This window comes from Phocoena phocoena, chromosome X, assembly GCF_963924675.1.
Source record: "Phocoena phocoena chromosome X, mPhoPho1.1, whole genome shotgun sequence".
NCBI lineage: Eukaryota > Metazoa > Chordata > Mammalia > Artiodactyla > Phocoenidae > Phocoena > Phocoena phocoena.
In genome coordinates, this window is record NC_089240.1 from 106,220,106 (window position 1) to 106,247,900 (window position 27,795).

Genomic DNA, 27,795 nt, shown 5'->3' on the forward strand with positions numbered 1-27,795 from the left:
AAACCACAGCTATAAACCACCCATGCAGATTTGACCAAGCTTGATAACATTATTATTCAATACATTGTTCCACCAGCCTGGATACATTCATTTTATTAATTTGGTTTTTATTAGGCAGTATAAGATAAATCATATCCCTTTCTTTTCTGAAAAATACCTGCTCAGTTTCCTATGCCCATGTAGGGGAGCAAAATTTGCCACCCCAAAGTGTCTCTTTGGCATGTGGATTATTTTGAGCTGAAAGCAATCAAGGCCCAAAATACTCAGGAAGAACCTTTGACCTTCCCCCTAACTGCCTCAAAGAACATAGATAGAGGACCTGTTCCAGAAAGGGAGCTATCACCGTAGGTAACTATACTATGAACTAGGTATGGTAGACAAGGAGGAGCCTAGCAAAGTCTGTTTGTTAAAACCCCCTATGTTCCATTGTCTCTGCATGGCCCAGCAAACGTTTGTTAGTCTTGTGACATGACATCAAAGAAAATTTTGTAGAAAAAGATTATACTAATTCTCTATGACCATTAATAGATCAGTCTCAAGATTATAGGAATGCTAAAATCCCCTCTTCTTGACGTAATATGAATCTATCATCTGTAGATATAGTAAAAGCTCAATGAAAATATTGTAGAGTGTTTAAAATGTTTAATACCTAAAAAAGGTAGTTTCATGGTCTTTAATTTCTTCCTCTACCCTTCAAATTCCTTCAAAGTTAACCCCTGAAGGCACAGTTCTGATCACACCCCCCTCCTGAACATGCTCATTGTTTCCCAACTCTGTCTTTTTTAAAGATATGCCATTTGCTTGGGAAACCACTCCCTGAAATCCCTGCCTATACTTCAAGGCTCAGCACAAATGTCAACTCCTTTCTAAAGCTCTCTCAGATTTGCCAAACCAGAATTAATCAAATCCACTTCCCTGGAGTCAGTGTGCTAACATATTCACTGCCTAAAATATGATTAGGCACTCAATAAAAGATTGCTATACCAACAACCCAAATCACTTCCTCTGTAGTTGCAAGCTTTTATGGTCAGTCCAGGGACATTGCAAAATATTGCAGACAGAGGTCTTGTTACTTCTAAAAAGCTTTTGTTTACTTTTGTGGAAGTTTTGTGCCCATAATCAACACAACCTATGATTTGTGAGCTATGCAGGTTTGTTACTTATTTGCATGTTATTGTCCCCTTTGGAAGAGAAAGCCTCCTAAGTAGGAATTACTGCTTTGACTCTCACCACACATGTGCTGTTGTTCACTTGTGTGACCATCTTGTCATATTAATGTCAGTTCTCTTTTCTGACCTTGATGATCAATCATTGTTCCCAAGCACAGCTAGCTAATTTGTGGTTGGTAGCCACTGCTTTGAACAAATTGGGAGGCCTGAACTGATTGCTTTGTTATTAATTTATCTAGTGTGCAGTATAAAGGTATACAAATTTAGGATTAGAATCTTAGTGAAAACCTTAGGTCCTATAATAACCTAAACCCATGTCTTCTAAAACCCAAGTGTCTGAGGAAGTAAAAGAGGGCTGAGTTGCATGCTCTGAGATTTGGTGACTATGCCATGTTCCCTCTTACCATGGCTTTCAAATATATGAGACTGTCTTCTCTGTTGTTTTACACATCACAGCATGGTCATGAAGATGATACTATCACAATAAACTGATGTACCTCAAACCTCTTGGTGTGATCATTATTCAAATATACCAACTCAACCCCTGACATTAGTAATTTTTATCTATTCAGAAAGAACAGTAAAGTGTGGCTTCTGCTTCACAAGTGGAATGGATTTTGGAATATCTAATAAGCATCACACAGAAAAGTGTGTGCCCTGGCAACATTGCTCAATCCATGAATCAGTTTGAGTAATCAAGTTATACAATAGTCCTATTCTCAGCTTCCGCAAGACATCAGTCTTATCAAATGCATGAACAAGTTGCCTGAGATATTGCAATGTTACCTTCCTTTGAATTTTCATCTCCCTCTAATCCCAAAGCATTTCACTTCTCAACAGACCAACTGAAAAATTCTCTGTGTGTGTGTGTGTGTGTGTGTGTGTGCGCGCATTTATATGTGTTTCAGATCTTCCGTAATTCTGGAGAAGCTTACAGAAATGGCCACATTGGGTAGCTGTGATAAAATGTAGTTGTTCAGCTTTTAATTATATCTCTGTACCTCTTCATTCGTGACAAGAAAATATTTCTATGTAAAATATTCTCTTTAACTTGAATAAGTACAAATGATGAGGATATTAGACTGCCTGGCTTTTCAGGGGTAGATAGTCATCAGCATTGTAATTTCTACAGTTTGTTTAAAAGTACAGAATCTTGGGGCTTCCCTGGTGGCGCAGTGGTTGAGAGTCCGCCTGCCGATGTGGGGGACGCGTGTTCGTGCCCCAGTCCGGGAGGATCCCACATGCTGCGGAGCGGCTGGGACCGTGAGCCATGGCCGCTGAGCCTGCACGTCTGGAGCCTGTGCTCCGCAGCGGGAGAGGCCACAGCGGTGGGAGGCCCGCGTACCGCAAAAAAAAAACCAACAAAAAAACAGAATCTTGATTCTTCAGTTATCATCAGAATAAATAGAAATGCACAGGGTTAATGGGAACTGTAGCTCAACTCAACAAAAAGTAGGACCTTGAGGGCATTATGCTAAGTGAGAGTAAGTCAGAGAGAGAAAGACAAGTATTGTATGACATCACTTACACGTGGAATCTAAAAAAGCCAAACTTGTAAAAACATTCTATGGTGGTTACCAGTGACTGGTGGGTGGGGGGATTGGTGAAATTTTGTTTAAGGGTACAAACTTGCAACCAGTAGATAAGTAAGACCTAGAGATCTAATGTACTGCCTAGTGATTATAGTCAACAATACTGTATTATAAACCTCAAAGTTGTTAAGAGACTAGATCTTAATTGTTCTGACCACAAAGGTGCCAAGAGTGGCAAAAAGGAGAGTTTTTCCAGGTAATTGTGTTGGGAAAATGGCATATCCACATGCAAAACCATGAAGTTGAACCTTACCTTGCACCATACACAAAAATTAACTCAAAATGTGTCAAATACCTAAAATAAGGGCTCAAACTATAATACTCTTAGAAGAATACAGGGAAAGCTTTATGACATTGGATTTGGCAATGATTTCTTGGATCTGCCACCACAGGCACTGGCAATAAGACAATAAATAAAATTGGACTATGTATAAATTTAAAATGCACATCAAAGGACTGTTCTTTTAATATATATTCTTGTGTGTACGTATGTATATATGAATTGAAAATATTACCGTATCTCAATACCTGAAGATATTTGCTCCTGTTATCTTCCAGAAGTTTCTTGTTTGCCTTTCACATTTAGATATACAATCCATTTGGGTACTGAGTTTTGTCTACAGTTTGAGATTTGGATGTTAAATTTCATTTTTTCCTTATGAATATCTTATTAACATAGCACCATTTATTTAAAAGATTTTCCTTTATCAATAGTGTCAGTTTTGTCATAAATCAATGGTCCATATGTATTCAGGTCTAGTTTTAGGCTCTACTCTGTTCCATTGGCCTATTTGTCTACCCTTGCAACAATACCACAAAATTGTAATTGATGCAGCTTTTAGTAAATCTCATTATCTTGCAGTGCAAATTCTTCAAACTTGGTGTTCTTTTTTGATTGGTTTTTGGCTGTTCTTGGTCTTTTACATATCCATTTGAATTTTAGAAACATGTTAATTTCCACAATCTCCCTATTGAGGTTTTCTTTGAAAGTGCAATGAATCTCAATACAGGAAGAATTGACATCTTTGAAATACTGCATCTTCCAATTCATGACCACATGATATCCCTCCATATAGTTAGGTTTTCTTTGATTTATCTTCATAACACTTTATGGATTTCTGCATAGAAGTCTTCTACAGTTTTCAATGGTTCTTTTCCCCAAGATATTTGATCTTTTTTGATATGATGGTAAATCATCTCTCTCATATCTCTATAAAAAGTTTTCTGTTTTGTGGTTCTATGTAGAATTAAATTTTTAAAAACTGCACTGTATGCAGAAACCGTAAGTGTGCTTCCAATGACTAATTTGTGGATTATTTTGCATTTACCACATATTCATTGTTAGCATAGAGCATGAGAGTTTTATTTCTTCCTTTCTGGTTACTTAATATTATTTCGTTTCCTTTCCTTATTGCATTGGTTAGGACCTTCAATTTGCTGTTCAAGATTAGTATAGTTGACTAAGGGAATGCTCTGGGAGCAGAGTCCTTAATATCTTAGTACATTAAAAATGTGTCTATTTACTTTAACTTCATATATTTTGGAATGTCCATCTTAAAAAAAGAGCAGTAGTAGTTGTTACAGGTATGCTTGTATTTTCTAGATCACAAAGGTAAACATTAATCATCTCAGTATTAAGTATAACGTTTGCTGTAAGTTTTGGAAGCTTCCCTTTATAAGATTAAAGAAGTTCTATTCAATTCCTGGTTCAAGAATTTTTCAAAACCACAAATAAGTGTAATATTTTGTTAAATATTTTCAGCATTCATTAAGATGTTCATGTGATTTTCTCCTTTAAAGTGTTATTGTGGTATATTACATTGGTTTTTAAATGTTTAATCAATCTTAGATTCCTGGAAGAAAACAATTTGGTTATGAGGTATTATCCTTTTTATATATTACTGAATTCATTTTGTTAAATGTTGTTTAGAATCTTTGCATTAATGTTTATGAGAGACAGAGGTATATAATTCATCCTTACTTGTGATTTGCTTGTCATATTTTGTTATCAAGATGATGCTGACATAATATAACAAGTTGGGAGAGAGGTTCTTCATTTTTTATTCCCCATAAGAATTTGTGTAAGATCAAAATAATTTCTTCCTTAAATATCTGATAAATTTCATCATGTCATACATCTAGGCTTGGAATTTTCTTTGTGGGAAAGGTTTCAAGTTATATAACAATCCTTTCAATATGTATTGCAATATTTGTAATTTCTATTTATTCTTGCATCCATTTTATAATGTATTTGCTTGATACTTAGTCCATCTCATCAAAACGTTTTAAGTACTGGCATGAGGTTGTTCACAATATTACATTGTGATTTTTTAATAACTATGAGATTTGTAGTAAAGTCCCCTTTTGTATTTGTTATATTGTTTATGTGTGCCTTCTCCATATTAGTCTTGATCAGTCTCATCAGATCCTGTACAATTTAACAGCTTTAAAAAAACCCAAAAAACCTTTGACTATGTTGATCTCAATTTTAAATTTCTTTCCCCTTTTTATTTTTGGTGTAATCTTTATTTTTTTCTTATACTTTCATTGAGTTTAATTTGTTGTTATTTTTTAATTATTGAGATCACCTCTTAGGTTTTTATTTTCTAAAATATTATTTTAAATTAAATATTTCAGTTTGAGCATGTATTTAACTGGATCGCACATGTTTTATTCTATATTCATTTTCATTTAGCTGGAAGTATTATCTAATACTCAGTATGATTTATTCTTTGACCTAGGTGTTATTTTGATATGCATTTTGTAATTCTCACACATATAAGAATTTCTGAGCATTGTTTTCTTCTTGACCTCTAGCTTAATTTTTGCTATGGTCAGGCAGCAAACTCTGTTGAAATTGAAATTTGCCAATGGCCCAATGCATGTTCAATTTTGATATCCTATGGGTGCTAGAAATGGACATGCATTCTGCGGTTGTTGAGTACAATGATCTATAATAACATTAACATGAAGTTTATTAACCATGTTGCTCAAAATTTCTATATCCTGTCTAAATTTTTTTCGTATATTTTGCTATCTAAAATATAATTAGACTACACTCTCCTATTGAAATTGTGGATTGATCTATTTCTCCTTTCTGTTCTGTTGACATTTGCTTAATATATTTTAAGGAAGATTTGTCATTTGTTGCGTACAAATTTAGAATTATTATATCTTCCTGTAGAGTGATCCTGTTTTACAAAGTGGCTTTACCATTTTGCATTCTCATGAACAGTGTATGAGAGTTCTATTCATTCTACATGTTTACCAATATTTAGTTTTGTCAGTCTTTAAGACTTTAGCCAGGGGCTTCCCTGGTGGCACAGAGGTTAAGAATCTGCCTGCCAATGCAGGGGACACGGATTCGAACCCTGGTCCGGGAAGATCCCACATGCCGCAGAGCAACTAAGCCCGTGTGCCACAACTACTGAGCCTGCACTTTAGAGCCCACAAGCTACAACTACTGAAGCCTGCGCGCCTAGAGCCTGTGCTCCACAACAAGAGAAGCCACGGCAATGAGAAGTCTGTGCACCGCAACGAAGAATAGCCCCTGCTCGCTGCTACTAGAGAAAGCCCGCACACAGCAACGAAGACCCAACGCAGCCAATAAATAAATAAATAAATAAAAAGACTTTATCCATTCTAGAGTGTGATTGCTCAAAGTGGATTTTAATTTATATTTCTCTATGACTAAAGAATGGTGTTGACCATTTTTATGTATTTATTTTTTGTGTTTATCACTTACTCTGAAAAGGATTATAGAAGAAAAAGAAGTATGGTTTCCCAACTCATCATTCTTTTCCCTTTAGGGTCTTCTTTACTAATCAGTAAGTTGAAGGTAGAGAGTGTTGGTAGAGCATGCACATGTCAGTAAGTATAATGAAAATTCTTAATTTAGGCAGCGTTTCTACTGTTCTGATAAGAACAAATATTTATACATGTATAAGCTATAAAATATCAATGATTTCATATAAAAAAGTAATGCTCTTATGTTTGCATTTAAAACTGGCATTGCATGATATAAAATGAATGATGAATGATAAAATTTGTTCTTATAATTTAAAATTTTAATTTGTTCTACTTAGAACCACAATTATCCCTATTATATTTAATAAGTAATAGAATATTTTTTTAAGGAATAAACTTTATATATTTGTACCTTTAATCGCATATTTCTCTTGCTTTTTGATTAAGGACTCCACATTTCCATTTTGCACTTGGACCCACAAATTATGTCGCCGGTCCTGCCTGGATACAAGTCCTTTATCAGACATGTTTTGCAAATATTTTCTCTCAATCTGTGGCTTGCCTTTTCATTTTTTTAAAGTGTCTTTTGAAGAACAAAAGCTTAAAATTTTAATGAAATCCAGTTTATTTTTTTAAACGTTTGTTGTTTATGCTTTAGTGTCTTATATACTATTTTCCTAACCTAAAGTCACAGGGTATTCTCTTTAATTTACTTCTAGAAGTTTTATATTTCTGGCTCTTATGTTTGGGTCTACCATACATTTTGAGTTAATATTTATTCATGATGCAAGATAAAGGTTGATGTCCATTTTTTTCTGACATGATAAACGATTGTTCTAGCATCATTTGTTGAAAAGATTGTCCTTCCCCCTTTGAGTTATTTAGCACTTTTGTCAAAATTCAATTGATAATATAGAGTAGGTCTATTTCTGGACTCTGTATTCTGTTCCATTGATCTGCATGTCCATATTTATACCAATTCTACACTGTCTTGATTCCAGAAGCTTGGTAATAAGTCTTGAAATCAGAAAGTGTAAATTCTCTTTGCTCTTTTTCAAAATTACATTTGGCTCTTCCGGGTCCTTTACATTTCCATATATATTGTAGAATATGTTCACCATGTTCTCAAAAAAGTTTTTCTATTCTAATTTTCATTACTATTGTTTTAAACCTATAGATTTAACTTGAGAATGACTGATATCTTAATAACCTTGAATCTTTTGATTCATAAACACAGTATATTCCTCCATTTATTTAGGTCTACTTTAATTTCTCTTAGCAATAATTTATATTGTCTAGTGTAGAGGTTTTGCACTTATTGTGTTAAATTAATTCCCAATATTGTGTGTTTTTCAATGGTATTATAAATGGTGTATTTTAAACATTCACTTCCTAATTGTTTGTTGCTAGTATATAGAAATATTATAGAATTCATTTTTGCATACTTTTTATCCTGTGACTGTTCTAAGCTCATTAATTTTTCCTAGTAGCACTGTCATAGATTCCTTAATATTTCTTTGTGGGTTTGTTGAGTGGAAATAGAGAGTTTTGTACCTTTTCCAATCTGAATGTTTTATTATTTTTTTCCTGTTCAACGGGATAGGACAGACAATATAATGTTGTAAAGAGGTGATAAGATCAGATATCCTTCTCTTGTTCTCACTCTAAACTTAGAGTGAAAGCATTAATTCTTTCAACAACATACAGATAGCCTGTACATTTTTCATCATTGTCTTTTATGACATTGAGAAAAGTCTCTTGTATTGCCAATTTGCTGAAAAAATTTTAAATCATGTATTGGTGTTGAAATTTTCAAATAACTTTTCTCCATATACTTTGATGAGCATATGATTTTCTCCTCAATTCTCTTAACTTGGAGAATTGATTAAAATTTGAAAGTTAACCTTGAATTCGTGACATAATTTCTAATGAGTCATGATGTGTTACCTCCTTAATATAATGGTAGATTCAGTCTACTAGTTTCATTAAATAATTTTGAATCTGTATTCATAAGGGATATTGTTTATAGCTTCTTTTCTTGTAATGCAATACCTAGTTTTAGGTTATTGCTGGCTTCATAAAATGACTTGAGATGTTTTCCCTCCTCTTGTATTTTCTGGAAGACTTTGTGTAGAATAGCTATTATTTCTTCCTTAAATGTTCAATAGATCAACAGTGTAGCATAATACCCTGGAGTATAATTTGTGGAAAGTTATTTTTTATGATGTATTCTATTAATTTTGTACGTATAAATTCAGGTTTTCTATTTTATCTGAATGACCTTTTAATTTGTGTATTTCAAGGAATTTGTCTATTTCACCTAAGTCGTTGTATTTACTGTTATAAATTTATCCTTATATTCCCTAATTTTCTTTTTGATCTCTACAGTGTCTATATTAATATACCCTCTTTCAACCAGATATTGGTATTTTGTATTTCTTTCCTTCATAATTCTGGCTAGAAGTTTATCAACTTTATTGATCTTGTCAAGGAGTCAGTTTTTTGATTCATTGATTTCCTCTATTGTATGTCCATTTACTATTTCATTTATTTCTGCCTTTATTATATTTTTTTCTTCACATCTACTTTATTTGTCTTCAGTTTCTTTTCTCTTTCTAGTTTCTTAAGGTGAAAGCTTTGGTAATTGATTTATTACTTTATTCTTGCTTGATAGGAGCTGTTAATGCTACTAATTTATTTCTGAGTACTGCATCTCAGAAATTTTGATAAGCTGTATTTTCATTTTCATTCAGTTCAAAATATTTTCTAATTTCCCTAGTTATTTCTTCTTTGATTCAGAGACTATATGGAAGTGTGTTGTTTAAATTCCAAATATTTAGGCATTTTCCTTCTGTTGTTATTTCCTTATTTCGTCCAAGTGTGGTCAGAGAATATTATTTATATGATTTTAATTCTTTTAAAGTCAGGTTAACTTTAATGTTCCAGAATATGGCCTGTCTTGCAGAATATTCTGTTTGTACTTGAAAACAATATGTATTCTGCTGTTGTTGAGTGAAATATTGTATAAATATCAATTAGATAAATCTTTTGGTAGTGTTGTTCAAGTCTTCTAATTTTTCTATCAAATACTAAGATTGACATGGTAAAATTTTTAACTATAATTGAGGATATTTCTATTTACCATTTCAGTTATATGTTTCCTTCATGTATTTGGAAGCATTTTTACTATCTACATATTTTTTAGTATTGATAGATACTTATCATTGTTTTGATCAAATTTCCATTTACTATTATTTTCCTTCTGCTTGAAGAATTTTCTTTAATAATTCTTATAGTGGCATCTATTGGCAATTAATTCTGTCAGCTTTTATTTGTCTGAAAAGTCTATATTTTACCTTCATAGTTTTGGGTGTTTTTTTTGCGGTACATGGGCCTCTCACTGTTGTGGCCTCTCCCGCTAGGGAGCACAGGCTCTGGATGCTCAGGCCCAGCGGCCACGGCTCACGGACCCAGCCGCTCCACGGCATGTGGGATCCTCCCGGACCGGGGCACGAACCCATGTCCCCCGCATCGGCAGGCGGACTCTCAACCACTGCGCCACCAGGGAAGCCCGCCTTCATAGTTTTAAGATATATTTTTGATAAGTATATAACTTCAGGTTGCTTTTTTCTTTCAATATTTTGATAATGTTTCTCCATTGTCTTCTGGCTTGCAAAGTTTTTTATGAGAAGTTTGCTGTTATTCTTATTGTTGTTACCCTCCATGTAATTTTTAAAAAATTAGCTGCCTTTAAGATTTTGTTTTTATTGCTGCTTTTTTAGCAATTTAATTATCATATGTATTGGTATGATTTTCTTTATATTTAGTCTATATGAGGTTCTTTAAGAAACTTGGATTTGGAGCTTATTATTTTAATCATATTTGGAAAAAAATCTTGGCAATTATTTCTTCAATTTTTTTTCTGCAACCTTCTTTCCCACGCACATCCCTTACTGAGGCTCCAATTACATGAATGTTAAACCATCTGTTATCATCCCACAAGTTACTGATGCTCTGCTTGCTTTTTCCTTTTTGTATCTCTTTGCCTTTTTCTATCTCTATGCTTCTTTAAATATAGATTATATATATTGTTGTCTTCAACAAGTTTGCTAATCTTTTCTTTACTTTTATGTAACTTACTGCTAATCCCACCCAGTATATTTATTTTATTTCAGATACTGCATTTAAAAGTTTCATTTTGGGGCTTCCCTGGTGGCACAGTGGTTGAGAGTCCATCTGCCGATGCAGGGGACACAGGTTCGTGCCCCAGTCCGAGAAGATCCCACATGCCGTGGAGTGGCTAGGCCCGTGAGCCATGGCCACTTAGCCTGTGTGTCCGGAGCCTGTGCTCCGCAACGGGAGAGGCCACAGCAGTGAGAGGCCCGCGTACCGCAAAAAAAAGTTTCATTTTGGTCTTCTTAAAATCTTACATTTCTTTATTCCTCATGTTTGCATTTTCTTCTACATTCTGGGGTATATGAAGCATATTTGCAATGGCTTTTTGTCTGTTACATTTATCATTTCTCTCATTTCTGGCACTGTTTTTATTGATTGTTCTTTGGATTATACTTTCTCTTTTCTTGAATGCCTGGCATTTTTTGAATTGGATACTAAATGTGATTTTTACGTTGTTGGTTATGGATTTTGTTAAATTCCTCTATAGGGCATAGGGTTTTATTCTGGCAGGCAGTTATATTTGTCAGGAAGTTTTATATTTTCAAGGCTTATTTATATACTATTTTAGGGAGTACCCAGGGTTACGTTTAATATAGAGCTAATTTATCCCCACTCTAAGGCAATAACTTTCTGAGAGCTCTACCTGATGCGCTGTGTATGAGGCCTCACTGCTCTGGTTTGTGGGAACACAAACTCCTTCCATCCTTTGTATGAGCTTCAGGAAATGTGCAGCCTACACTTCACTGATTGTTTCTTCATCCTTATGGAGATCCAACACGTACAAGCCTAGACCAGTATTCAGCCAAAGATTTGAGGGAACCCCTCTGTATATCTTGAGAACTCTCTTTTTCTCTCCGTGGAACTCCCGTTTCTAAAATGTACTTCAGAAATTCTGTCTTGCAATCCTCCATGTTTTGATCTCAGTCTTTTCAACTCAGCAAGACTACAGGGCCCTGTTTTGGTTTCAGCTCCCTGCACTTTAACTTGGAAATTGCCTCCAGGAAGTTACTCAGGGAAATTATAGTGCTGTACTCCTTTGTTTCCCTTCTTCTAGAGGTCACTGTTTGTGCTCCCTGTGGTCAAATGTCAAAAACAGATTTTTCATGTATTTTACCTAAGTCCCACATTGTTTACAGTTGGAAGACAATTCCTGTAAAGGTCCTTCATATGTGGAATTAAATATCTCCATCTTTTTACTTTTAACCTGTTTCATCTTTATATTAAAATATTTCTTTTTTAAACAGCATATAGTTATTTTTAAAATTCAGGTAGTTGGTGTTTAGCTCATTTATATTCAGTGCAATTATTATTATAATTATATTTACATCTGCCATCTTGCTATTCCTTTGTACATTTCCCATCTACTCTTAGTCCCTTTGTTTCAATTTGCCTACTTTTTAAAAAATTGCTCAATTACTTTAGTTTATTCCATTTTACCTTCTCTATTAGATTTTTTAGCTATATAACTTTTTAAAATAGTTTTAGTGGTTAATCTAGAGATGACAATATGCATGCTTAACTTATTATAGCCTACCTTAAATGATTACCCTTAATGAACAATGCAAGAAACTTAAAACAGTTTGGCTCCATTCAATACTCATTGTGCTATTGTTATATAGTTTTCTTCTATGTATGTTATAAACCCCACAAGACATTGTTGATTTTGTCACTTTCAATGGTCTATGGAATTTATATACTACATATTTGTTCTTTTTTGGTACTTTGTGTTCTTTTCTGTAGTTCACTGATTCCATCTGAGATTATTTTCCCTCAAACAGAGAGCTCATTCATTTCCAAGGTAAATATTTCTATATGTGAGATTAAATATATCTTATTATTTGTTTTTTCATTTATCCTATTTTTGTGCTATTTTTCTATTATTTTTCCTTTAATGGAATTATCATTATTTTTATTCTGTTATTTCTCTTCCTTTAGCTGGTACCTTTTTTGCTACTAAAACTTTCAAGGCTCCTATATGGGTTGATGATGCCCAGTATTTGTTTTGTTTTGTGCAAACAAAAGAAGAAAGAAAGAGGAATAAATGAGAATGATCATAAATGCAAAACCTATATGAAGGTATATGTAGAAAAGGTCCAAAATAATTTAAATTGGTATTGTGTTTCCACTTCTATCTCACATTTTTTAGGGTAACATTAAGGAATATACGATGCAATTCATTAAATTGTAGCAAAACAAACACAGTTCTCTTATTTAGCTCCAATTACCCTATCTTTGACAGCGCAGTTACTAGCTTTGTTGAGGGAATTATTTTTATTGATATTGTTGGGTGGTACACAGAAAGCTACATATTTAAAGTGGTGGACAATTTTTAATTAAAGAGTGTAAATAAAGAATCAAATATTTAATTTTGCTCTGGCATCATAAGATTCATTAGCTTTTTAATTTTAAAAATGTAGTTGATTGGCAATTATTTAGCTTGAGTAACTCAAAATACTCTGCAAATGTCCTCTTCCATGAATGTTAATTTAACATTTGAAAGTATATTTGAGGATGTTCACATAATTCTTTGATTTGTAATAGTGAGACAAATGTTGAGAGGAAGACACTAGGGAGCAGAAAGTTTTAAGTTCACTTTCTTGATATCTGATGATTGTTACAGGGTTTATCCAAGAGTTGCTCTATTCCATTTCTAATATAGCTAATATATCATGCAACAGTCAGAATAATCATACTGATATTTTTACATGAGAAAATATTTACCAGGAAGATTGACATTTACAAAAGAATCTTAAAGATTATTGTGCCTAAAGGCATGTTCAACTTGATAGGGCACTTTCAGTGACAAAACTCAAAATTATCATCACTGTACATTTTCCTTAGAAAATTTTGTGTCATAATAATGTTGATTACCTTAAATTATTAACATATAGTACCCCGCATTTTAAACCCCTTACACATTTTTTGTATTCATCTATTGTTTAATCTTTTTTTCCCTTTGAAGTAATTATTGGTTTGGCAAAAAAGTTCGTTCAGGTTTTCTATAGGCTGGCACAGAAAACCCGAACGAACTTTTTGGCCAAACCAAGATCTTATTTCGCTCAAGTTCTTGGTGTAGAACCACCAAATTCCTTATATTCTAGCTAAACATTACTAATGCTCACCATTATTTCCACTTCTCTGAGCTTACCTAGTCATATAGAAGATTATATTTCCCAGCCTTGAAAATTGGATGGGGCCACATGACTAATGCTGGTTAATTGACTGTGACTGGTGGTAATATGTATCACTTCAGGGCTGACACACTTAAGAGCCAGTGTGTCATGCTTTCTTCACCTGCCAAAATGGACCCTGAAGCATCATGCTGAAACGGTTGTGCCATAAAATAGAAAGAAGCAACCTGAAATACTTAGCCACCACAGGGAGAATATTGCCCTGAAAAGTCATGGGGACCTGCAGCAGAATTTGCATGAGTAAGAAATAAACTAGTTTAGTGTTAAAGAACTGAGATTTTGGTATTGCTGTTACAACATAACCTAGTATATCCTGACTGCTACACATCTTAAAGAACTAAGGTGTAGACATGAGCTGGGGTGGGATTGGGGAGAGCTTTTTGAAATGTGACTCTGCTTCACTCATTATATCTAATATCTTGTCAAATCATACCAATTTTGTTTTTACAATGTGATTTTCCTTTTCCATTTCTACATCTACTTCCAAACCCTCTAAATTTTACCTCACATCAGGTATAAAAGTATAAATGTATTTCTGTGACCAGCCCAGGGTGACACATATTGTTGTAGGGACAACAAAGCTCTCAAGCCCATATTGTTTCATGCTTTTAATTATTATTTTATTTTCTATAGAGGTAAAAATATAAAAAATAAATATATATGATATGCAGTCATGCGTACTACAAGATCTCCACTCTTTAGGAATTATAAGCTAGTGAAACTCACATGTATTCTGGGAAATCAAGACAGTAGTAACCACTTGGTTGCTTATCTTGACCCGTTAATATGGTCATCTGAATTCTACTTCTGTAAAGAATCACTGTTAAATGAGTAAAATGTCACTATTCTCATTTAAAAGTAAAAATAGAAAACATGGAAGAAAATCAAGTTTACGTGGTTTACAAAGAGTATTTAGTATGTATTTAGAAGTGTTGTATGCTTTCAGTTCCTCATGCTTGTCTCTTTGTCATTCAGCCAACTGATGTTCTCATTTCATAAGTACCAGGATGGAGAAAAAACAGAGATGCTGGTTATTGAAAAGAAATTATCATGTTGCAAGTCTGTACTATTATATGGAAGGAAGAGCCTGACAATCCGATAGATTAAATGGAGGGGATACATTTTTCTCAATACCTCATATCTTCCTTAATGTCATCACAGATATGTTTGCATAAACATATCCATTTTACTTTTTTACGGAAAGTCTCTTTGCTTTCTACTTCTTTTAATTATACTAATAATGATTTTATATGCATTTTTAATTAAACACTATCACACATCTTATTTCTTGAGTAGACATCCCAGGCAAGGAATGAATATACAGAATAAAAGTTAATTGAATCTCACACCTCTATGTAAATAATCTTACATTTGAGATTTTAAAAAACCTCACTACCATTTCCAAAAGTATTTATTAGACACATGAAGCAATCTAGTGTCTCTGACCTCTAAAAACTTGTAATTTAAAACAGGCAAAATGGCCATAGACATCCATTTGAAACCTTATATAAAAACTGTTAAGACACTAAACAGGTATGTGATTCTGTCTCTTCATTCCCAAACAGCTATGATGGCCACACTTGTATGATATTTATCATATTGATCTTTATTTTCTAGTTATTTGTGTGCTTTATATTATATCTTACTAATCTTTGTGCTCCTGAGAGGTTGTATCTAATATACCTAGGACTACAATAAATAGCAAATAGGAATTCAATAAACATTAAATATTAGTTAGGTATGAGAAAAATATTTTATCTCTCTGTGTAAAATGTAAACCAAAATGTTAGAATGGCTAGGATTTTTTATTCATTCAAATTTGGCATAGTCATAATTATGGACCCCAAGTATATATTATTTGCAAAGAGGCATTTTAATGTATATTCATATTTTAAAATGATTTATTGGCTAGTTCTATAATTTTTAATTAAATGAGAGTTTGTAAATTCAATCAACCAAGATTTTTCAGGATTTCAAAACAGCTCCATACACTCAAACCACTGATCCCACTATGCCTACTAGACCAGAGAAATCGGAATCTTTTTATATTGCTTGTGAAGTTCTGTGTACATCGATTTTCCTTCCTTGGGAGAAAAGCTCTACAAGTTTCATAAAATTCTCAAAGGGATCTGTGAGTCCTCAAATATGCTAAAGCTAGAAACATGATAGTCAGCCTTGACCTCTTCCTTACCTTTACCTCTCACATTCCCATTTACTGTCATCAATTTATACTTCTAAATATCAGTTAAAATTGTCTCCTCTCTGACCTTACTGCCTTAGTTCAGACCGTCATCTTATCTCTTAGCTGGTTTCTCCACCTCCAGTCTTATACCCCTCCAAGGGAAGAAGCACTCGAAAGTTGGCAAGATTAAAGAGAATAGATGAGAGAAAAGGTTTAATTTGTTAAATTATTATCAGGAACAACAGAGAAATGAAACCTGATAGGAGTAGCTAGTTGCATAGTTTCCAAAATAAGTAAATATCCACCCCCTTCTCACACCTTGCCCACGATAGAAATAGTTACTGTTCTTATTGCTACTGTACTACGGGCATATCATAATTATAACAATTTCTAAACTGCATGAAAATTCTTTCTTATTCATCTATTTCTTCCACTAGATTGTGGTCTCTCCCAGAATATCGATCATTTTATTCACTTGTCTTATTACTTCCTCCCCGCCTCTTCTTACTAGCATATAAGCACTATGAAGAATTCAACAGATGGGAATAAGAGGGAGGATAGACTTGAAGGTTGGACATTGTCACGGCCTTTTGAATTTCTATTGTGTGGATATTGTTAAAAGTGAGACACGTAACAAATTTTAGTTAAATTTAGAATGCACCCAGTCTAACCTGGATCCCCATTCCTAGGTGATATCAGGAGAAGATACAGAGTGATTTCCTGGAATAGCTAAAGATTGCTTAAAGTGTTAATACTATATTAGCTAGTTCTGTAGAGACATTAGCAGAAAGAGGCTAATGATTAGTGAACTTTCTCAAAAAACATTGCTCTTGATTCACTGATAATTATAAACACCATTGTAACCTAGAGATTTCTCTAATGAGAAATTAAATTCCCTAAGGAGAGTTAAAAACTCCTGTTACTGATGAGGAAAATTTTAGGTGAGAAGAGGGTATCATTCAAACTAGTGTTTTCTAGTAAATTTAATCCAAAGGATAATGAATTTAAATTACTTTAGGTAATTTTTAGGCATTTTTTTCCAATTTTATCTTGTAATTATATTAAAAAATTTTGGCTAGAACATAAGCTCTACTACATATCATTTGTGGCTTCTTATCTTAATATAATATCAAATTCCAATAAATATGTGTTAACTGACATCAGATTTGTTTTTTATACATTTTTACTCAGGTATAGCATACATTTATTAGGTAAAGTATACTAATTTTAATAGGAAAGCTTTGTTATTTTTTTCATATGTATGCAACCATGAAACCACCACCCAAATCAAGTTATAGAACATCCCCAGCACTCCAAGAAGTTTCCTCAGGGCCCTTCAGATTCAGTACCCTACTGGAAGTATACAATATTCTGACTTTTATCACATTGATAATTATCACATTGATAATAAGCTTAATTTAGCCATTTTAAAGTATCCTTTAATAGGGATTATATTTATTATGTGAGTTCATTCAGTAAACCTCCAACTTTGTTCTTGTTTTGTCTAGGCCTTTTGCTTTTCCATATATACTTGATAACTAATTTGTCAATTTCCACCAAAAAAAATCTCGTTGTATTTTTTTGATAGTTTATGTGTTTTAATGAACATGTCTCATTAGTTAACACACATATGTAACAGAACACAAGTCATGTATGTACACCTTGATGCGTTATTATAAAATGAACACATTTGTATAACCAGATAAAAGGAAGAGAGTATCACTGGACACCCTCTTTGTATTTTAATTCAGATTGTGTTATATAAAGAGATCAGTTTGGGAAGAGGTGAAATCTTAAAGTACAGAGTTTACTATACATGAAAAAGGTTAGCTTTTCTATTTTTCTGGTTTGCTTTAATTTTATCTCATCAATAAATTGTTGATATCAGTATGGAGATTTTGCTCATATCTAATTAGATTTATTTCTGAGATTTGATTTTTTTAAATGCTACTATAAATAGTGGTTTTTTTTCAAATTTTATTTTTCCATTTTTGGCTTCAGGTATATAGAAATACAATTAATACCATGTATTGACTGTTTACCAGCAACTTTACTAGATCCATTTCTTAATTCTCATTAGTTGTATACATATGAAATCATAATATCTATGAATAAAGACAGCTTTATTCCATTCCTTTTAATCTTCACTCCCTTTATTTCTTTCCCTGGCCTTCCTTACTGCCGTGGCTATGAACTTCAGTACAATGTTGCATAGAAGTGACGTTGATGGAAAACATTTTTTTAAATCTTTTTAAGCTGCTTTTCATCCCTTTCAAAATTCCTTCCAACTTAGATCATTTTTCTTCAGCCTGCACAACTGCCTTTAGTTTATCATGTAATGCAGTTTTTCTGATTCTAGTATTTCAGCTTTTGTTTGTCTTTATTTTGCTCTTAGTTTTGAAGTAAATTTTATATGGATAAAGAATTCTAGGTTGGAATTTTAAGAAATCTTTTAGCAACTTAGATATACAATCCCATTATCTTCTGACTCTACAGTTTCTTTTTAAAAAGTCAGTCAACAGTCCTATTATTGCTTCTTTGAAGGTAATTAATTGTTCTTATTTATGCCTTCTTTTAACATTAGCTCTTTGTGGTTTCTAGCACTTTAAAATTGGTGTCATTTTCTGTGAATTCATCTTTCTTTGGGTCCATGGAGTTTCTGGAATTTGTGTGTTGATATCTTTAATTAGTTTGGCAAATTTTCAACCATTGTGTCTCTCCATATTGCTTCTGGCCCATGCTCTCTCTCCTCCCATTTTGTCACTCTAATTACATGCATTTTACTCCATTAATGGTGTCCCACCTATTTCTTATGCTCTGTTCTGTCTACTTGTTTTTCTGTATATACTTTAGCTGGGATACATTCTATTCACCTTTCTTTGGGATAACGAATTCTGTTTTCATCTACGTCCAGTCTGCTGTTAAACCCATCTGAGTTTTTAATTACCAATATTACTTTGTTAACTTCTAAAATGTCCATTTGACTTTTTTTAGATCCCAGTATCTAATGATAATGTTCATATTTTCATCCATTTTGTTAATCTTTCATTATCTTTGACATATGAATAATTACTTTAGTCCTTGTCTGTTAATTTCAATATCTGAATCAACTGTAGTATTTAAAAATTTTATTTTCCACTCTTTATCCTGAGTATTTGCCACATTTCCTACACTCAAACTTCTCATAATTTTTCATTATATGCTTGTAAATGTGTATAAAAGAACTGTAGAGACTGGGGGTCTCCCAGAGGGTTCACCCTTTCATTTGTTAAGCAAAAAAGCTGAGATGCAGATCACGTCAATGAAATCAAGGACTGATCTGGGTAAAGACTGGATTGCAGCTTTAATTAGACTCAATCCACCTCAGGTTTCAATAATCTCAATGGTGATATCCAATGTATGATGTATCTTTGCAAGGTTCTACTTCCAAAGGGACTCTATCTTCCAAGCACTTCAAGACTGTTTGAGATACCCTCTGCTTTTTCAGTGACACCCCTCACCTAACCTCCTGTGCTGCTGTAACACTCAAAAATGACCCAGTGGCTAAATATTAAATATTTTAAAATTGAATATTTTAAGGTTTTGTCCTTCTCTTGATTTTACATTGTCATGCTAGCTCTTACAGCTACCCAAAGTTCTTCTGGGTTTTCTTCCCCCCAGGAAGACAGTTGTGCCTAGGATAAATCATATTATAAGCCTCAAACTTAGCTCACCCAGGAATCAGTCTATGGTATTTGAACTGAGACCTGCCCCTTTCCTCCCCCTCCTCAGTGTTTTGAGATGAAAACTTCACTCCAGATTAGTGCAGCCAAGAACACAGGGCTCCCTCTACCCTTCATTCCCAGAGGGCTACCTTCCCAGGAAGGGTAGGGAGTCAGCATTTCTCACCTGACCCCAGATACCTGTGGCTCAGGCTAAGTATTGGTGGGTGTGGTTGAGAGATAGGAGCTCCCTTCTTTAACTCAGCCCCTATTTATACATTGGAAGCTCTTCAACAACACCACTGGAAATACTAGGAATACAAGATCATCCTTGACTCAGCTCCTGCTACTGGCCACTCTCCAACGAGTGCTCTTAATTTGGGGGCGTCACTCAGAGAGAAGAGCACCATTGTCCCCAAACTCACCTCCAGAGCCAATCAAGAGATTTTGTCTGGGGAAGCAGATGGCCATAAGGACAGAGAGCTTCAGTATTCTCCTAAAGGAAATGACTTCATTTGCAACAGAATGTGGAGAAGCTTGAAGGACATTCTCAAAAACAGTATTGGTTTTAGTGAAAGCTAATTGGAAGGATGTTGGTAGATGCATTGGAAATATAGGCTAAACTATAGGCCAACTAGATTGCAGGAGAAAACCTAGGAGACAGCTGGCAAGAGCCATCCAGGGGTCAGAACATATCTCAGACACTGACTTCAGGAATTGTCACTTCAAAAGAGATTGAATTTGAATTGATGGGTCTGCTTAGCAATTTATGCCCCAGGGTATTGTTGAAAACAGTAGTGAAATCAGCCAGCCTTAATAGCTGGGTATAGTCACTGAATGGGAGCCCAAGGAAATCCACTGTTATTCAGCTTGACTGTACACACCCAAGGCTGAGGAACAAAAGGCCTCACATTGAAGGGAAATTGATTTCACAAGAATAGTCTATCCAAGTCAAAAAAACAATTAAGCAAACCAAAAAAGATTTTTTTGAAAAAAGACCCGTAGTGGGGGATGGGGGTGGGGGGCAGGGCGTGGAATCAGTATACAGAATTACTACAGCGTATTACCTTGTATGTCCACGCTTAAAAATTATGAGACATGAAAGGAAATAAGAATGTGTGATCCATATATAGGGAGAAGAAAGCAAGTGACAAAAACTGTCTATGTGAGGAATGTGATGTCAGATTTAACAAATACTTTAACGTACCACTGTAAGTATGCCCAAAGAACTAAAGAAAATTTCTTTAAAAAATAAAGTTATGAAGTCAGAGTCTCATCTAATTTAGGATAACAATAATAAAGTAGAAATTATTTTTAAAAAAGAACCAAAAGAAATTTCTACATTTGAAAATCACAGTAACTAAAAGGAAAAATACATTAGACAGGCTCATCTACAATTGGAACTGGCAGAAGAATTGGAGAACTTGAAGACAGATCAGTAGGTATTATGCAATCCAAAGAACAAAGAGAAAATTAAAAAAAAATTTACACCAGAAAGTATTTGTTTGATACAAGAGAAAGCAATAAAAGAGGAATAGATAAACAAAAAATAAAAGATAATGCATATAGAAAAATGCATTAAAATGAAAGATAGAAATCAAACTATATCATTAATAATATTAATATGAATAGTTTAAACAATTCAATAAAAGACAGAGGTAGTAAGAGTGGATACCAAAACAAGAACTGACTGTATGTTGTGTACAGGACAAAATAACCCACAAAATGGGAGAAAATATTTGTAATTCATATGTCTCTGATAAGGGCCAAGTATCTTGAATACAAAAAGAACACTTTTAACTCCACAACAAAAGATAAACAGCCAAAACAATTGAAAATATGTATTCAAACAAATGCTTAGATATGAATATGCTTTGCGGCACTATTCACAATAACCAAAGGTAAAAAACAACCCAAATGTCCATCAATGGATGAATGTATAAACAAAAGTGATATATTTATGCAGTGGTATATTATTCAATAATAAAAAGGAATGAAATACTGATACATGTTACAATCTGCATAAACTTTGTAAAAATTGACAAAATGATTGTAAATTCATATGGAACTGCAAGGGATCAAAATAGGTAAACAGGGCTTCCCTGGTGGCACAGTGGTTGAGAGTCTGCCTGCCGATGCAGGGGACACGAGTTCGTGCCCCGGTCTGGGAAGATCCCACATGCCGCGGAACGGCTGGGCCCGTGAGCCATGGCCACTGAGCCTGCGTGTCCAGAGCCTGTGCTCCGCAATGGGAGAGGCCACAGCAGTGAGAGGCCAGCGTACCACAAAAAAAAAAAAAAAAGGTAAACAATCCTGAAAAAGAGAAAAGTTGGAAGACACACTTCCCGATTATAACACATACTACAAAGAAACAGTAATCAAGACAATGTGGTGCTGGTATAAACATAGACATATAGATTAATGGAAAAGAATTGACAGTCCAGTATTAAAATCATGTGTCTGTGTCAACTTTCTTTTTTCTTTTTTTTTTTTTTTTTTTTGCGGTACGCGGGCCTGTCACTGTTGTGGCCTATCCCATTGTGGAGCACAGGCTCTGGACGTGCAGGCTCAGCGGCCGTGGCCCACAGGCCCAGCCGCTCCGTGGCATGTGGGACCCTCCCGGACCAGGACACGAACCCGTGTCCCCTGCATCGGCAGGTGGACTCTCAACCACTGCACCACCAGGGAAGCCCTCTTTTTTTTTAAACATCTTTATTGGAGTATAATTGCTTTACAGTGGTGTGTTACCAACTGTCTTTCAACAATGGTGCCAAGACCATTCAGTGAAGAAAGGGTAAATTTTCAACAAATGGTACTTTGACAAGCGAATGGCCATATCGTAAAGATCGAATTCGGACCATGACATCACACCACTTACAAAATTTAACTAAAAGTGGACAGAGACCTAAATATTGTGGACAAAGAGGGTCACCTGCTGTTTCAGTAAACAAAGGATATTGTGGCTATCAAGCCACCAGCCACTGCAGCTGCCCCTGATGATGCACCCTGAGGGGAATTCAGGATGTAGAAAAAAAGGTTGCCTACCACCAAGCTGTCAGCCTCAGCAGCCACCAGTGGTGTACCCTGAGGGGATTCAGAATGGAAAAAAAAACAACAAAAAAAACCCCAGGGTACTGGCTCTAGATAGTTAAGGTGTAATATCAAAGGAATAATTTCAGTAAGCCCAGACTCTTGCATCTTCCTATACATAGAAAAGCACTAAATTCATTAACTTGAGATGTCTGTTTTTCTTTAATTAACATTAGTCTTTTGGTGTTCTGGCCCCCTGGGTTTTTCTTCTTTTCTTTTCTTCTCTTTTTTTTTTTTTTAACAAATCTCCTATATTTCTTGGCTCCTCCATTACCTCTTCAGAACAGTCCCTCAGAACTATCTGATAGTCTGTAACCCAGGCTTAAGTCCCGAGTAAGTCCACCAAATAAAATATGATTATCAAATTTTAGGTTGTGCCTTTTTTTTCAGTCAACAATATGAAACCTAAAACTATAAAATTCTTAGAAGAAAACATACAATAAGTCTTCAAGATCTCAGATTTGGCAATGGATTCTTAAATATGACACCAAGTGCATGAATAGCAAAGGAAAAATAATAGATGTATTAGGGTTCTCCAGAGAAACAGAAACAATAGGATATAAAAGGAGATTTATTATGAGGAATTGGCTCACACAATTATGGAGTTTGAGAAATCCCATGATCTGTCACCTGCAAGCTGAAGACCCAGGAAAGCCAGTGGTTTAATTCAGTCTTAGTCCAAAAGCCTAAGAACCAGGGAGCTAATGATGTAGATCCCAGAGGGCAGGAGAGGATGAGGTGAGATGTCCCAGCCTGTGATAGTTAATTTTATGTGTCAACTTACCTGGACTAAGGGACTCCCAGAAAGCTGATAAAACTTTATTTCTGAGTGTGTCCATGAGGATGTTTCTGGAAGAGATTGTCATTTGAATCAGTAGTCTGAATAAAGAAGATTGCCCTCAGCAATGAGTGTGGGCATCATCCAATCTGTGATGATCTGAATAGAATAGAAAAGTGGAGGAAGACAAATTTGCTGTCTTTGTTTGAATATATATATATATATTTTTTTTTTTCGGAAGACAGTATATATATATATATATATATATATATAATCAAAGGATAGATAGATGATCGATTGATCGATAGATAGATAGATAGATAGATATAGATCCCCCTCAGTGCCCCTGGGGGATTGGTTCCAAGACCCACCATGGATATAAAAATCTGCAGGGACCCTGAGGGTCCCATAGTCGGCCCTCTGTATCCACAGTTTCACATCCATAGATTCAGTCAACCACAGATTGGGTAGTACTGTATTTACTATTGAAAAAAATCCATGTATAAGTGGATCTGTGCAATGGAAAGCTGTGTTGTTCAAGGATCAACTATATATATTATATATCGTCTTGGTTCTGTCCCTCTAGAGAACCCTGACAAACAGATTTTGGTACAAAAACTGGTTCTGGAACAGAATTTTAAGGATGAGTTTCTCTGATTTGGTTTCTGGAATTGGGTCTCTAATCTGATTAGACTGAAAAACACTAATGAGTCTATTTCTGGTAGAAAAGAGAACACTGATAGTCCATGGAGTGCACTGTTTATAGAATTCACAATCTATCTTCATTGGATACTCCTAATCAACCAAAGAAGCAAAGAGCTAAGTGACTCTATGTATGATACTTTTGAACATTTTTGGAAAAACAAGGAATATAATGACATTGGTTGGTTGCTCCTAATGTCTCTGGACAAAGTGGTGAAGGAAAAGAATGAGCTCAGGGATTCTAATTCTCAGCTCAAATACTGCATAAATGATCTAAGAGCATCTATGTGTGCCCTGAAGAAGACCCTTATCTCCTGTAGCTTGCTGGGCTGAAATTGCTGGAGATGAAATGCAGAAACTCATCCTGTGATTGAATTAAATGCAAGTTGAACTCAGTCCTGCAAAGTGTCTACTGTTAAAGGGAAAACATTGATTGGCAAAGAATGAGATCCTATTAATTGAGATGGGGAAGTGTGGGAAGAGCCTGATGGAGCTGGAGACATTGAGCCCCTAAATTCTGATGAGTCTTCTTTGCCAGTGGAAGTATCCTCCCTACCTGAAATGGCAGTGGCATCTCCAGCCCCAGTGATAGTCACCTCCCCACAGTGGTATGGCCTTTCTACTTCCCTCTGAGAGGGTTAAGCCTGCATTGCCTGAGGAAATGTTAATGGCCTCCTCTAAGGCTGTTGCCATGCAAGACAATACTGGTTCTCAGGATCTACCCCCACCATCCCTCTTTGCTTCTGAACTTATAATTAGACTCAAGTCCCAGAAGGTCCCTAATGGTTAGGAACATAGCGTGATCCATGAGGAGGTGTGATACCTTCCAAAAGAAATACTTGAATTTTCTAATCTATACAGAAAGAAATCCAGGAACATGTGTGGGAAGGGATATCCTACACTAAGGGTGTAGGATAGTGTTGGAAGGAACATAAAGTTAGATCAGGCTGAATTTACTGATATGGGATCACTAAGCAGAGATTTTTGCATTTAATGTTGCAGCTCTAGGAGTTAGAAAGAGCTCTGTATGTTTGGTTGGTTGGCTGAATCATGGATCAAAAGATGGCCTATGAGTGAATTGGAAATGCCTGACATCCTTCGGCTTAATGTAGAGGAAGAGATTCAGAGACTTAGAGTCTTAATACATCTTTGTTGGTTGATATGTAGTCAGCTTGGTGCTAACAGTTGATGACTAAAGCTAACCACAGAGAATAATTCATATTCAAATTCTCCCCTCCTCCTGAAATAAATTATATATGGCATGAGGTAAAATATAAGTGGTTGTATAAATGGGCAATTTATTTCACCGTATTGCATCATAACAACTTCTTTCAACTCCTTGTAACTGTTTATATACAGGTATGATTTTTCAAATGCTTTCCTTTTGGGCATGGACTATACTGTGACTTTATTTGTAATCATAGTGCATAGAAAAGTATTTTTCATATGGTAGATGCTTAATAAATATTTGTTTAGTAAATAACTGAATACTGTAACTTCAGAAATGGTACGCACATTTCAAGTTTAACTGAAGTTTTTGTACAAATATTTTGTGTAAATATTTATCTTTAAGCAAAGTGAATTAATAAAAAATCCAGCTTTTCCAAATCTCTGGGGAGATGTTGAAAATGTTTTCTATTTTTTCAATGTGTAAATTAAGTTTTCTTTAGATTGAAGTTTTTTTGTTTGTTTGTTTTGTTTTTTTGCGGTACGCGGGCCTCTCACTGTTGTGGCCTCTCCCGTTGCGGAGCACAGGCTCCGGACGCACAGGCTCAGCGGCCATGGCTCACGGGCCCAGCCGTTCCGCAGCATGTGGGATCTTCCCGGACCGGGACACAAACCTGTGTCCCCTGCATCGGCAGGCGGACTCTCAACCACTGCGCCACCAGGGAAGCCCTATTGAAGTTTTTTGACCAAGGCTAAATATTACTTCATAACAGAAAGCAAAGAATGACTAAGCACCTTAATAATTCAACCACATATTCAAGGCTTCTTAACATTTACAGTTATAGATCTCTTGAATAAAGCACCCAACTTCTTCTACATATTATATATGCTCAATAGGGCAACATAATTGGAACTCGTGTATACTTATTTGAAGAACCCTAAGCCTGAAAGGAATTAGATTGTGGCAGTAGAGGTTGTTTACTGTAAACCAATGGCTTAATCCCTTGTCCTTAAATGAGTATCCTAAAGTTTCTTGGTTTTGGGTTTTTTTTTTTGCATATGAAGAGGTAACAATTCCATAAATTTGCAGCAGTGCATCAATCTTTCTGCCACACTTTCTTGTTGTCAGTGTTTACTGTGTGATCCACCCAAACATCAATCCTCTACTGCATTTCCATGCCTAATGTGCACGTACATCTCTGCCCAAGCTCTCCACTCTTCTACTTTCAAAAACATTGTACTGCACTCTCTGGAAAGGGCACTTCATAATCATCAAATTCTTCTGTATTCTTAACAGAATTTGGAATGTTTTCTTCAACTAGGCCCTATGTCTCAAAAAACTCCTTTCTCTTTCTTGACATCATGTCTGTCCATTTTTATTTATTTTTCTTTTTCTCCCATAGATCTGACTGCTCCTTCTCAGTCTCCTTTCTAGACTCCATAATCTTTTTCTGATCATTTGATATCAGAGAATTCCAAACTTCTCATCTGAGTTTGATTCATTTGTCCATCTATCTATCCATCCATCCATATAAATAATTTGATATATTTTTCCAGATTTAGATCCCTGATATGAGCTTAAGATTCATATGTCCAATCATCTGACAGATATATCCAATTGACTAGCTCAGTGGAAGCTCAAACTCAACATGTCCAAGGTAAAACTCATTATTTTCCTCAATAAATGTGTTCTTTCAGTGTTCCATCTAGTTGCACAGACCAGAAAACTAGGAATCATCCTTAATACCTCCCATTCACTCATATCCCATACTTAATCCATCAACAAATTCAACAGATTTTACCCATCCACTCTTCTCCATGCCCTCCATTCTGGTCCAATATACCATCTTCTCTAGCCTACAATACTGTAATAGTTAAATAAATGATCTATTTTCTTTCCATTCTGCTCCCTCCCACCCCCCACCCCCAAACAGTTCTCTGCACTGCAGACAGACTGATATTTCAAAACACACATCTAATCATATAGTCCTTGGACAGGCACTATAGAAAGCCTTGGACAGATTTTACTAACCAAAAGCCATTCTTTCTTCCTTCCTAGATGGACCCCAACATTGTCCACCCTTCTCTAAGAGATCATTTCCTTCAGGGAAGGTTTGGCCCCTTTCCAGATAGAGTGGGTGAATCTTGATTACTCTAACTCAGTTATCGTGGTTTTATTTCCGTGGTCAAGTAACTGTTTTAGGAATGGGAATGTGATGCATTTCTGTGCAATGAGATATGAGAGAACGCATGCTGAGCATCTTCTGAGAAGGTTTTACTCTTACAAAAGATTCTGAGAC